Source organism: Musca autumnalis, unplaced genomic scaffold (assembly GCF_047663935.1).
Source record: "Musca autumnalis isolate F117 unplaced genomic scaffold, ASM4766393v1 scaffold_5, whole genome shotgun sequence".
Taxonomy (NCBI): domain Eukaryota; kingdom Metazoa; phylum Arthropoda; class Insecta; order Diptera; family Muscidae; genus Musca; species Musca autumnalis.
In genome coordinates, this window is record NW_027412088.1 from 106,821,282 (window position 1) to 106,836,348 (window position 15,067).

The following is a 15,067-nucleotide window of genomic DNA, read 5'->3' on the forward strand; positions in this document are numbered from 1 at the left end:
GGTCAAATGGAAAAAGTGGGTAGGAATTCCAATCAAAAAGTTGCATTTGAAAGAGTAAAAGCTAGATGATAGCGAAGCCGTCTCACATCCGATATGTCTGAAGAGCCTTCTTTACCAAAAGGCGAAACATGTCATGTCACATAGTGGTGGGTGTGTGGGTTCGAGTCGTCGACTTTCCTTTTTCTGATGCATTATTGATCATAAAGCTCGATTTCCAACGAGAAATTAACTAAAAAAATAATACTAAAAATGATCTTCGCCTAAAAAGACAAAATTCTCAAAAAAACTATTTTGTTTTTTGGGTCGATCTAAGAACATATTCAGTCGAACAGATTAAAATAACAAAGATAGCCGGGTCTGTTCCGCAAAAAAATATATGTCCTCGTAAAGAAACCTAAAGTTCAAATGTATTGTTTATTGAGCTGATTACGGGAATGTATTACTTTCCGGTTATCTGGTTATTTGACCCAAAAGGCCAGATTTTAAAACCGGGTAAAACCCGGTTATACTGAGCCGATTGCTACAAAGTGGTTATCGTTTGAAAGTTTATTGAAATACATATCACATGGTGTGGACACTTTCGCCTCATAATGTATCTACCCGCCTCATTTCTCCACATGTGTTATTTGACTTTTCGATCGCCATATCTCAAGAATGGTGACTTCGTTCGGAGAGTCATAAAAATCATTCTTGTACAAAACTTTTAAATCTACAACTTTCACTTTAGCCGGTTTTGTGGTAACTCCCACTGTTTTTAAGAAAAATCCAAAAACAAAACTGAGTAAGACCTCTATGAATTACCTTTGACCCCGAATAACTTCTATTGCACACGTGGGATCGAGGGCGACTTTTAGGACATTAGTTCTAATATCTAACCCTAGCTCTCCACCAAAATTCAGTTTTGTGGGAATTTTTGTTATTTTCCGCGTCTATTTTGACTATCTACTGTGTTGGATAGTCGGCTTCTACCCTCTGTTACAACAAATTTCGCAATTTCCCGGATAATAGAGTAAAATTATGTAGAAATTAGCAAAATTGCATTTAATGATTAGCTTTTGTCTTTATCCACTGAAATTTGGTCGAATAATAGAGGTTGCCGAGTATAATCAAAGAAAAAAACGTTTCGAAAAGTGCTCGGTAAATGAAGACCTTTCAAATTCGCACTTTTTGGTACCAAAAATGTACAATCATAATCAAATATTTCAAATGCGTTTCGCTTATCAACAAATCTTAATATCAAAAGAACTTAATGATAAGTTACTTACTGACTGACATTCAACGCCCAGACGAAACAGGTAAAGCTAAAACCTTGAATTTGGAATGTGAGTTGGAGTGTAGGGGTGAGATAATGCTGGGGATTTGGTTAATGCTGTGTTAGTGAAAGGGTAAACCAAGAATTGTCAAAGTGATTTGGTATTTATCTGTGATATAAGGTTGATGTTTTGGAAATTCGAACTAAAGGGCACTAAATGCTGTGAAACTAAAATGTAGTTGCTGTTTATGTGAAGGGGTGAGATACATCTGTTCTTTTTATACCCTACACCACACTGTGGTAAGGGGTATTATGTGTTAGTGCATTTGTATGTAACATGCGTAAGGAAAAGAGATAGACCCATAGTTCCTTCTAGGGATATGTATAGAATCATTTTCTGAGTCGATTTATGTCCGTCTGTCCGTCCGTTCGCAACGAAAACTGAGGAATAAAATTTTTTTAGCAATAGGAAGAACGGTATTGCTTTTGGTGCAAATCGGTTCAGATTTAGATATAGCTCCCATATATATTTTCGTCCGATTTCACGTATTTGCTGCTCCAAAGACGCTCTATACGTCCAATTTCGATGAAACTTGGTATGTGTGACTGAATGCGGTCTAAAAATATATGTGCCAACTTATATCGAAATCGGTTCAGATTTGGATATAGCGTCCATATATATTTTCGGCCGATTTCGCGTATTTAATGCATCAAACACACCATATCTGTCCAATTTTGATGAATTTTTGAATGTGTGACTAAGTTCGGTGTAGATATAAGTGTGTCATTATATATGGAAATCGGTTCAGATTTAGATATAGCTCCCATATATATTTTATAAATTCACAGTGGTGTAGGGTATCAAATAGTCGGCGCCGCCCAACTTTGATCCTTTCCTTACTGGAAATAATATTGTTTATTTATATTTTATACTCTTTTCGCATACCAAGTAGCGGACGCATTTCTAGTAATCGCATATTTCTCTCTATTATCAAATTAGTTGACGATATTTCAATTATTAATTTTTATTAGAATATGCTATTATTCGATTATAATTTTTTATTTAGCTTTATCATTAAATGTTCATTATAGGCCCACGTTTTGGTATTTTCAATGTATTTTCATAGTGTTTCAGAGACTTAATAATTAGGCCCGCCCAAATAAGTTAGTTGATTTTACATACTTACAATTTGTGTTGTTGTGTTCTTCTTTCTTTACAGATCCCTTGCATATCCTGTGTTATAAAATGTTTCCCCCTGAACAAAAAAAAACATCAACTAAAAAGGTTAAGGTAATTTTGTAAATAAACGCGAATAAAAGGCGCCCAAGGCTGATTATAAAGGACAATCTTTGAAAATATAATTAAACCCCAAAAAGAGCAAAAACCAAATACCCAACTACAATGCCTTTATTCATTTCAATTATGACAGAACGCGTGTTTAAACCCAAAAATAAATGTGTCTCACCTCAAATAGATTAAAAATTTTATGAATAACAAAACAAATTATACTAAGCAACAAAACTTTTTGAATGTGATTTTAACAAATTAGCTACTAAGAAAATGAAAACAAGCTTAAAACCCAAAACAACAAAAACACTCACCCACACATACACACAGACACCGATAGCCATAAAAATTAAAAAGTTATATTTAATCAAAACAAAAGAGGATCAATTCAATTAAAACAAATCAAATGCTAATTCATTACTGTAACAACAAGAACAACAAGCAAACGACAACCTTATGATAAACAACCAACAAACTAATGAAAATAATGACAGCAACAACAATTAACAATAAATTCCTGTTTAGTTTTAAGAAAACAAAAAATGAAAAATAAATCATGTTTAAAATGATTGTACAAAAAGTCAAACTACTAATTCCGACTAAACTGAACAAGCAAATCTCCCAACTAAAAAATACAACAATTTATAAAGTAAGCAAATAAGTTTTCCATATTTACCTACATACATACAAATGTAAGTGTAAAGAATAGCAAAGTAATTCGTTTCATTCATTTCCCCCAATTTTTTGCTAAATATTTTATGAGTTTTTGGATAAGCATTTGGATTCAAGTAAAATATGTATGTTTTAAACATTTATAAAATGTAAAGTAGATGAATGAATCCACAACTGAAACGCATGCACCGAGAGAATTAGTTAATAGTTGTGTTATTAAATGCTTTTTGACTTTAACTAACTGCCTTGAATATATTAATAAAACATAAAATCATTTTGATTTTCAGTTAACTTAATTCAATTCCATTTAATCGGAGATGTGATATTTTTGCGGCTAGTCTTATTTTCTTGCAATTTTTAAAATAAGAAACTCTCAAACGAACCGGAAAAATTCTTATTTAAGGCGTTCGAAAAATATACTCTCAGGTGGCTGTTTCTTTGACACCGGATTGACACGGAACCTCATAACTTCATTGTTTGGGTCAGAGGTTGCCAACTCAGTGTACATATGTTTGTATTTCGCATCTCAGTGGATACTGTAGACACGCTCATGCGAATTACTACGACATGTACTATGTTGGTACATGTTGTGACTCATCGTCATCAAAAAACGAGACTCCATCGCAGTGCCGCCAACAACAATCGGACACGCCACACCAATCACGGAAAATGCATCTCCACATATGTAAGTCCATTTGATCCAAAAACCTTATATATGAAATTTTTTTGCGATCGGGTAACGTTAACTCTTGCACCCGAGCTGTTTTTGTTTCCATAGTAACTTGCATGGGACCAAAGGTGATTTTTCACGGCCGTATTTATAGGCCAATCGATAAAAAACTTTAAACTTTAACTTTAGTTGTGGCAAAAAAAAAAAACGATTTGTACAAAAATGTACGATAATCGGTTAACGATAACCCGACCCCCGACCGATCTTTATTTCCATAGTACTTTGTATGGGACCCAATATGAATCTTCAGGAAAACGCTCTACAAGCCAGAATTATTTTCCAATCAATGAAAAAACCTTACCTACAAAAATGTATGAAAATCGGGTCAGGTGTTGATATTGCTCCAATATGCATATTTGGCCAATTATAGGTTCCCCATACAAAATACTATGGAAAACCGATCATGGTAAATTTTTGTATAAATCGTTTTTTAGCCACAACAATGAACTGGCAAAGTTTTTTCATCGATTGGACCATAAATACGGCCTTTAGATTATTTTCGTGAAAATTCTGCTTTGGCCCCACACAAATTACTATAGAAACAAAGATCACTCGATATAGAAACCGATCGCAATAAAATTTCATATATAAGTTTTTTGGATCAAATGGAAAAAAGTTAGGGGGTAGGCGTTTCCAAAAACTAATTTGTTGTTTTTAGGGCCGCCTTAATTGACACCAATCGTACGTGGAATTCAGGAACAAGAAGTCGAAGCCCCTTAAGATAAAACAGGGTTGGGTTATATCTCCGGAACTGTTTAGCAGCTGCCTTTCTGTATTCCACCACCTCCAGTCGGCATTGAGGTTATTATGTATGCGGATCCTGACGTCGAACAGTGGTTCAGGAATCGATTTTCCTGGTTCTCGTCGCCGATTGTTAATTTCTCTATGAGATTCGATAGTAAACATATTGAAACTAAGGAAACCAAAACATGGGGTCAAAATATTGGAAGTTATGGCCGTGGCGTGATACTATTTTTTGCAATTTTGGAAAATACATAATTTTTCCAAATTTCTCGGAAACTATAACATATATTGTTTTCATTGTTTTTTTTTAGGTAGGTAGGATTGTTGTCTTTAAGAACGGTTTCAATTAATTACCGTAGCGTTTACGCGAAGTGAGCTATTTTATTTTTCCTCAGGTACTAAATTTTAGTGAAATACCATCTTTAGTGGACTAGAACTGTTAAGGAACAGCTTGATGGCATCTTTCATTTTACACAAATTGACTTTTTTGAAATAAATAAGTTTTTATATGAGTTTAATGAAAACATGAAGAGTAATTTTATGTTTGATTTTTTTTAACAAATTTTAATTTGTTTCAAAGAAAATTGCTAAAAAATTTCTACATTTTTTTATTTGTATGGGTTGCTTATTTGTGTTTGACCCTTTTTAATAGATTGGAACATATGAAAAGCTCAAAAACACTCATATTTTGATGCAAAATATGAAAAAAAAACAAGTAAAAAAATATCAGTCTGCTTTGCCGACAGATATATACCCTCAGCCAATGTGAAGCGAAACTTTTACCTCCGGACAGATCGCATGTATTTAAGGTCTCTTCAGAATTTTGTGGCCCTTTTTGGACATTAGAACTTGCCGACAAAAATGTGGAGTAGGAATTAACTGCTCTAAGACATAAATGTTGAACTTTTGTAGGGCAGGTACCATTAGGGAGGTTCGATATGGGCCATTTTAGAAGTTAAACTAAATTTTGATAAAATATTAGGAGATCCAAAATTTGGACCTAGCATTTTAGTGACATTACTTAAATATTGGGGAGAAATACCGAAAGTTGTGGACCGGTATTGCCCATGAAACTAAGTTTGGATATAATATGACGAAGACCAAATGTTGGACCAAACCGGTTGAACAGTTCGAGAGTTATCGTGTTCTCCGACCGCCACATATGGTGACATAGGGGTTCTTTACACCTTTCGGTCTGTTTTCCCAAGAAATATGGACTTGCCCCTGAAAAACGTTTACCGTCGTAATGGAGGTAGCGAATGCAAATCGAATGCAAATCGCGAATGCAAATCAACAAAAATCAAAGTGATTCGAGGGCAGGTCTTAAAGTGAACTTATCCGAAATTTTGTGTGAGAGGTACCAGAAGGAGTAGACAAATATAGTCCTAGTTCGAGCCTGATCTAAATCAGGTAGATATATTAGGATGTGCAAAGTATGGATTACATCGGTCACTCCCTTCAAGAGTTATCGTGCGCAAAAATTTTCCGAAGATTTTTGAAGTTTTGTGGGGAAGTTACTTGAAGGAGTGGACCAATATAGCCCATCTTCGAATTTAAACTATGTTTTGATAATGACAGATAAAAATATGATAAAAATTTTGGACCGAATCGACAGATCCGTTCTAGAGTTATCTTGGGCTCCAACCACTACACAAAGTGTCATAGGGGCTTTTTCCATTTTTCCAGCAATTTCTCAGGAAGTATGGACTTGCCCCTGATGAAGCTTGTACCGTTGTATGGGGCGAAGTGAATACAAGTTGTTGCAATAAAAATCAAAGCGATTCGAGATCAGGTCCTAAACTGAACTTATCCGAAATTTTGTGTGGGAGGAACCCGAAGGGGTCTGGTAAAAATTTCACGATGTGCAAAGTATTGTTTAAAACACATTATTCGATGAGGGCACATTTGTGTATATACCCTTTCTAGCCTAAAGGCTGAGGGTATAAAAACTCCAAACTTTAACTATGGCATTAAATTCATCTGCAACTTGTCTGAATTTAATTGCTTCTGATGTATCGGAAAGCTATATGTTTTATCTGTCGAACAAATATCTCTATCTGTTCAAAAGTTACAGAGTTTTGACCAGGAAAAAACGATTCTGAACCACTGTGCGTCTAATACCTCTACATGTCATTTGTGAAAGGCTAACCTCATTTTTAACCGGTCTTACATTTTTCCGCGAGAGAAATATGAAAATCTATATTTCTGAAGCCAATCTCTTCACCACGTGGACTGCCGAAATGAGCACAAAACTGAATATCTCAGTTAATGGTAACAGAATTCCTACCACTAACTGGGGGTGTCACACGATAGTATGTTCACGTTCACATCTGTCTGCTACAAACTGAGAAGTAGAAGATATCTTGATGATCACATAAAAGACGATAGAGCCTATAATTGCAATGTGATGGAATAATATTCAAAACCGCTATAATACGTTTTCAACTGCCCTGCCAAACCTAGTCAACTAACTCCAATACCTTTTTGCCTATAACCCATTGAACTAACTACATTCCTTGACCTGGAGATAAAGCTTGATCTACATTAAACAAGAAAAGGAACATACAAACAATGGACTGGAACATACAAACGGAATTAATTACATTTAATCCGCATTGTTGCTAGTCTTTCATTGACCGGAAGGAATGTGGAGACCAGATGTGTTAGTTAGGCTCCGATTAAATACTAGCCATAATATAGCTCCGTTATATCCATACTCTTACAAGAAGGTCTATACTCTCATGGTCTTATAGTTTCTAAACTAATCTGCCACAGCATTTTCAAAAAATGGTCCATAAGAAGTTTGTCGGGGTTGTCATCATTCGTATTTTTTACTGCAAGATATAAAATCCACTAACACATACCCCAAAACTAGTTTCACAAAGTGTAAGCGTGAAATTGTATATTCTATTGAGCTCAAATACTCGTCTAGTATACCTTGTCATTCCAGGCAATCGATCATTTCCTTCGAGAATATACTGGAGTACAACTTTGGAAACTACATAATATTAAATTTCATCTGAACTCTAGAACAACAGAGATACAACTTTCACAATGTTTGTTAAATGTGTGTGAACATGACTTTTTTGATTAGTTGTGGAAGTTATCAAATCTAATTTTATTATCACGACGTTGAAGTTGATTTGTAAAATACGTACGTACTATGACACTTTGTGATTCTACATAGAGTGGAAAACAAATTTATTAAAAAAATGTATATACTTCTATAGCTGCGAACATAATTAAATTCGACTTAATCAAAAGTGTTGCTCACGGAAACCTCTAATCGATAATATATTGATGCAAGCTTTATTTCCTAAAAAACATCACTATACATACCAACAGAAAAATTCTTGAAATTTTCCCAATGTAGCAACAATTAAATGGAACAATTTTCTTTTGCAATAATTAGATTTATTTGTTTAATTACTATGACTTTTATAAAAATCTCTCATTACAAAATAGTTACAAGATATGAGCCCATCTATGTAACTCTTTTGTTTCGTACTAAAAGTATTTAATTTAAATAGCGCTTAATAAAAATTAATTTTGTTTTGCGTGTTAAATAAATGTCCATTATTATTCATTTTTAAGCAATAATCACAATAGCTTTAAGAAAATATAGCACAGTCGATATTATTAAAACGTTTTTAATTAATAGTTCCCATTAAGTTAAATTAACGAATTCTAAGGAATGGAAAATTTTATTAAAAACGAAAAGAAATATAGAATGCAAAAATATGTAACAAATTGGACCACAATAATTGTAAATAAATTTAGAAGTTTTTTAATTAATAGACGATTAAATAAAGCATTAGTAGTTCTGTTCTTTCCCAGCCTCGCTCCCTCTCCCTCTCTCTCGGTGTATGTTAATATTTGTAAAAAGAAATCTTCTGTTCCTTAATAAAATTTTTAAATGTACATACATAAAATAATTCAATTGAATAAAACTAAAAAAACTTAAAACAAAACATTTAACTTGTGTATGGTCTTGGAACAATGCAGTTAAGAAGGTAAGAAGTTGTGAAATTTAAAGTCTATGAGGTATAACCGTTATTTTCAAATTTCGTGAGTTATGTGCATACATTTTTTTTCTTTTATATGGTACACACTAGAGGTGGACGCGTGTCGTGCCGTGAGTAGTGCGTGTTCGTGCCTTCTCGAAAATAGCCGTGTTTGTGCGTGTCGTGCCGGAATACATTTTTGGCCGTGCGTGATCGTGTTTTTTTGTTCGACACGATTTTGCACGACACGACTAAACACGATCTGCACTATGTGACACGATCGTGCTAAATTTTTGGTCTCCCTTTAGAAGTCGTGCCAGAGACCATATAAAACACGAAAATCGAACAAGAATATAAAACCGACCAAAAATGCCTAAAATTATTTGCTTCGTTTTTGTAATCTGGTACTTATTGCCGTTTTGTTATGGAGAGGCAATAGTATGAGTAAAAAAGATGACGTTTGTTTGCAAGTTGTTTTGTTAATGACAGAAGCAAACACAAAAACTACTCAGAGGGTCAACGCAATATACACTCTTTGCATATCAGATGTTTATCTAACTGTATTATCTCTTATGGATGATGTTATTGAAAAACATCCTCTTCCCGAATTGGGAAGGTATTTTAAACACTCGGAGCTAAACAACAAATTGTAGAAAATGTTAAAACAAGATATAAGAACACGTTGGTTGAGAGCATACACCAAGCCCTGAATGAGATTAAGAGTATTTTGCAACAAAAGTATGAGTTGAATCGTATATCTGACTTAAAGTTTGCTAGAACCTCTATTGGGTTTTCATAAAATATTCAAAGTGTGTTCCGGAAAATTAAGCTCGGAAAAGTACCCTACTATGCACATTTTTGCCCTTCGATATAAAATACTTTTGAAAGTCTGCTCAATTGATACCATTGACTCAATTCATCAAAGATTTGAAAGTTAAAACTAAACAATCATTTCTTAGTTTTCTAATTTGATTCGAAGAAAGAAGATGTCAGATTATGTGGATGTGCAATTTGTTTTCAAAAATATGCAAAACTCGCGGTATAATTCGAAGTTAAAATCAAAATTTCGAAAACAAAATAAAAAATATCAAAACTCAGAGCAAAATTTAAACGCAATTTGTAAGAGTTTGATAATAATCAAATACATAGATATGATATTCAGTGGAATGGTGGCGGTGTGTACTTTCTGTTTTATAAAATAATTTTCTTTAACATGTTTGTTACAGCGGAAAAAAACGTCATGTAGGATACAACCTAAGAAAACAAAATTTTAGTTTTTTATTGTAGACTTGTACAAAATTGTCCAACTTTGTTTGAAATTCTGACACCGTAAATGTCTTCAGAAAAGGGTTCTGAATCAACTACATAATATACCAATGTGCGATTTTTTGAGTTATATGAATTTTTTCAAGGCGCCATTCTTGCAGAAAAAATATATTTTTTTAATTTTTGATTTGGTGAGGAAAATATTAAACACAAAAAGCATCCGATTTTAACTAAAAATACATGTTCTTTAAAGATACATTCACCATGTGTTGTAAAAATGTACAGAGGTGTCTTGGTCAACTTTTTTGTTTATTATATCTGTAATACGTTCTACATAGGGATCATGATTGCACGGTTTATCTGGTCCTTTAAAAAAAAAATAATATTTATAAAGATCTATCTCCGAATCAATATTTTAAACATATCAATGTTTATAAAAATGTTTTGGCGGATCAATATTTTAGTTCATTATACCTTTTTTATGGTTTTAACTGCCTTTATTGGGTTGTAATGAATAAAATAGTTAAAATTAAAATAGGGGGTAGGAACAAGAAAATGTGTTCGTTATATCCGCCGTTCGTTAAAACCGTTTTCGACTGTAATATTCTTATTAAAGCTTACTTTTAACTATTATATATTAATATATTTAAAACGGTGCTTAAATTCGTCGCTATCCGCTTGTACTTAAAAACTGTCCTGTATCTTCTAACAAATTGTAAGAAATTCTACTCGCGGGGTGACAATTTTTGTTCGTTATAATCGCGGTCATTTTAAAAAAAAATCAAATGTTAAGAAAAAATCTTTTGAAACAAAAAACTTTGTTCGTTATAAACGTAGTTTCTTATATCCGATTTTCGCTATATCCGAATTCTACTGTGAAATTCTTTGTTTTAGCTTACTTTTGCATATAAAGCATTAAAAATGTATAAAAAACCCATAAGTTCACCGGTATTAGTTTTTGCCTCAAAAACAGGCCAAATTACCTATAGTGCACTAGTATAAAGGACAAATTTCAAAGACTACGCTAAGCGTTTGTCATGAAAGCCATACAATGATTGAAAAAATATTCAGCGTTGTAAAAAACAGATTGCATTTGAAAGAGGAAGAGTTGCATGATAGCGAAGCCGTCCCACACACACATATGTCTAAATTATTTTCTATTTATACCCTCAGCCTTTAGGCTAAGGAGGGTATATACACTTTGATACGATGAAAATGTGCCTCATCGAAATAATGGTTTTAGACCCCAAGTATGTTTGGACGAAATGTGTTTCAGACAATTTGGAGTCGATCTAGCCATGTCCGTCCGTCTGTCTGTCCTGCTGGCTGGAGCGCACGATAACTCTCGAAAGGATGAACCGATTCGGTTCAAATTTTGGCTTTCGTAGTATTTTGCCCAAACTTAGTTTAAGTTCGAAGATGGGCTATATCGGTCCACTCCTTCCGGTACCTCCCCCACAAAAGTTCGAAAATGTTCGGAAAATTTGTGCGCACGATAACTCTTTAAGGGAGTAACCGATTTGGTTCATACTTTGCCCATCGTGAAATATGTACCAGACTTCGATGAGGTTCCAATATGGACTCAATAGGTCTACTCCTTCGGATACCTCCCACACAAAATTTCGGTTAAGTTCAGTTTAGGACCTGCTCTCGAATCGCTTTGATTTTAGCAACTTGTATTCACTGCCCCACATACGACGGTACAAGTTTCATCAGGGGCAAGTCCAAACTTCCTGAGAAAATAGCCTGAAAGTTTCACAAAAGCCCTATGACACCGTGTGAGGTGGTTGGAGCGCAAGATAACTCTCCAACGGATCTGCTGATTGGGTCCAAAATTTGGCCTTAGGAATATGTTGTGCAAACATTGTTTTAAGTTCGAAGATAAGCTATATCGGTCCACTCCTTCAGGTACCTCCCCCACAAAATTTCAAAAATGTTCGGAAAAATTTTCGTACGGTAACTTTTGAAGGGAGTGGCCGAATTGGTCCATACTTTACACATCTTATTATATCTACCAGATATAGATCAGGTTCAAATATGGACTATATTTGTTCACTTCATCCAGTACCTCCCAAACAAAATTTCGGATAAGTTCACTTTAAGACCTGCTATCGAATCACTTTTATTTTTGTTGAAGCAACTTGCATTCGCTGCCTCAATTACGGCAGTAAAAGTTTTTTCAGGGGCAAAACCACATTCTTAAGCAGACAGCCCGAAGGGAGTAAAACCCCCATATGACACCATATGTATTGGCTGGAGATCGACTTCCATAATGGTCAATGTCGATAAATTCCTTAAGTAATTCCCCCGCAAAACTTCTACTCTTTAATCTTATCAACATTTTTGTCGGTTCATCGTTCAACATTTTTAAAACCCTCTAAATACATACGTTTTTTGGGAAAAAATTGTTTCAATATACACAGGCTGAGGGTATATCTCTGTCGGCCAAGCCGACTGATACTTTTTTACTTGTTTTTATTAAATACAACAACAAAAGATTTTTTCAAATTGGACCAATATTAAAGAAGTTATGAGTGCCTCTTTACGGTTGGTTGGTTTTTACAGAATTCGACTTTTTCAAGGCGCGATATTTCTGGATCCGTTGGTCGAAAAAAATCAGAAAATATACTGAAATGCTTCGTTGATGAACAGCATCGCCACAGCAAAAAATAAAGGAAATCAAAAACCTCATATTGAAAAAGTGTCCGATTTTACTCAGAAAACCCCATATGAATATTTTTTGAACAAATAAATGTACACTTATATCGATTTCTCTTTTTTGCAATTTCGTGCGTGAGTGTGCGTGTTCGTGCCTTCTTGAAAAACGCCGTGTTTGTGTGTGAATGTGCATAAAAATTTTGGTCCGTGTTCGTGCATGTTCGTGCCTAATTTTTTAGGCACGCGCCCATCTCTAGTACACACGTGGTTTGGTGTGCGATTTTTTACTATTCGGAAAACTGGATCAAAGAAACTGTATTAAGTTTTGTGTAAAAATTAAATTAAATGAAACTCCCATCAGGACCCCTACGGATGTGAAGACGGAAGAAACCTCTTGTTCGAGAAAAGAATGCTCCTTCTTCCAAAGCGGCAAAGTTGAGATTGAGAAGTAGCAAAAAAAGGTACTCTGGTAAAACGGTGCGCCTTAACTCACTTTAAATGATACTGACATTTTGAAGCCAGATTTTAAGTGTTTTTTTTTTTTTGGAATTTTCTTCTAATTTCGTTCCGCAAACACGTTTTCCAAAAAATCATATATAGGATTGTAGATATGGATTCGATTCTGAGTTATTTGATATATGTGTCGTGAATGTAGCCTACACAGCTTCACAGAAATCTGCATCCAAAAACGAAAATTTTGTGCCAACAATTTTCTAAAAATCATATTTTTCGGGCCTTTTTTTACAATTTTCATTCGATTTACTCTTACTTGTTTGCAAATTTTACATTTTTACGTTGCGGATCTAATAAATTTTTACTCGTGAAATTCCATCTGCTAAAACGCGAGATACGAGAAATTCCAAGGTAGTAAAATCACCAAAATTGTTTTCGAAAATATCGCGCATTTTATCCCGTATTCTGGGGGCCGTTTCCACTGCAATGAAATAGATATAGAATAGACATAGATATAAAACTTCACTGATAAGGGAGCTACATTAATTTAATCCCAAAAAATAGTGTGTGATACTACATCCACGGTTCCTGATTGATGGCCTTGAAATAGATATATATCGATGTAGACTTTCGTGGTGACACTGAAACCGGATGCGGAACAAAATTTGGCTTAAGTGTCGTTTAGGGGCACCTCTCGGATCGGGCTGACATTTTTACAGTAGATAGCCCTTGGCATCCTGAATACAACGATATATAATTTTCGGAGGGAAATCCATACTTCCCGAGATATCGGTCTTGACAATTCTAACGTGGGCAATATGGGCATCGTTTTAAAGCTTATGGAGAGTACTTTTATGCACGCGACCTATTTTTATCCTTTTTACAGGAGAATGTATTCAATTCCTGTTCAAAGCCGACTACTTAGGAAGCTTTAAATTTACAAGAGAGTAGCCCACTTTTGACCCTGTCCATAGGAGAAAGTCTTAAACCCCGGCCGAAGGCCGGCTACTTAAGAACACTTTCAATTTAAAAGAGAGTTTTGATCGCGTAGCCCACTTTTGACCCTGTCCATATGAGAACGTCTTAAATCCCCGGCCAAAGGCCTGCTACTTAAGAACACTTTCAATTTAAAAGACCCTGTCCATAGGAGAAAGTTTTAAATCCCCGGCCAAAGGCCGGCTACTTAAAAACACTTTCAATGTAAAAGAGAGTTTTGATCGCGTAGCCCACTTTTGACTCTGTCCATAGGAGAAATTCGCGTAGCGAATGTGAGGAATTAAGAATGGGTCTTACAGAAGACCCTTTAGCACTGGATGTAAGTTGCCCCGAGGATAATTGTGAAGAAGACGAAGTTCCGGCCAAACGAAGGTGCTGCCGACAACCGCATATTTGGTTTTAATTATTGTTTTTTTTTTATTATTGTTTTCTTTTTTATTATGTTGACGTATAATAACTTAATACATAACTTATTATTGGAAAATCTAATTACCATTATTAATTTTTGGCGGCATTGGAAAGTACTCTTCGTGAGCTTTAAAACGAGTCTCACATTGCATAGGTTTTAAAAATAAGGGTGATAAAAGTAAAAAAATCAAGACCCATATCTCGGGAAGTATGGACTTCCCCCCGGAAAATTATATATCGTTGTATTCAAGATGCCAAGGGCTATCTACTGTAAAAATTTCAGCCCGATGCGAGCGGTGCCCCTAAACAACATAAAGGTGTGAAAGTACGAAATTTCCGAAATGTCAAGACCCATATCTCGGGAAGTATGGACTTCCCCCCGGAAATTATATATCGTTTGAATCAGGGTCTATCAGGGTCTGAATCAGGGACTTACTATGGTAAAAATTTCGGACCGATCCGAGAGGTGCCCCTAAACGACACTTGTTCCCAAAATTTATTTACTTTGCGCAAATAAGAGATGTTGTATAGGTTTTTTGATGCTTAGATGCAGCCGATACTTCATCTAAGCGTCCAAGTTATATTTCGAAAAATAT

At 34.7% G+C, this 15,067-nt stretch overlaps 1 protein-coding gene across 1 annotated transcript in view; it reads left to right on the forward strand.

The window, feature by feature from the left end:
• 5-HT1B (5-hydroxytryptamine (serotonin) receptor 1B) overlaps window positions 1–8,657 on the forward strand; it is a 202,051-nt gene extending 193,394 nt beyond the window's left edge. Inside the window, exon 9 of the mRNA XM_073988645.1 lies at window positions 2,473–8,657. The gene's annotated coding sequence lies outside the window, so the exon portion shown is untranslated. The remainder of the gene's footprint in view (window positions 1–2,472) is intronic.
• Window positions 8,658–15,067: the final 6,410 nt, after the last annotated feature.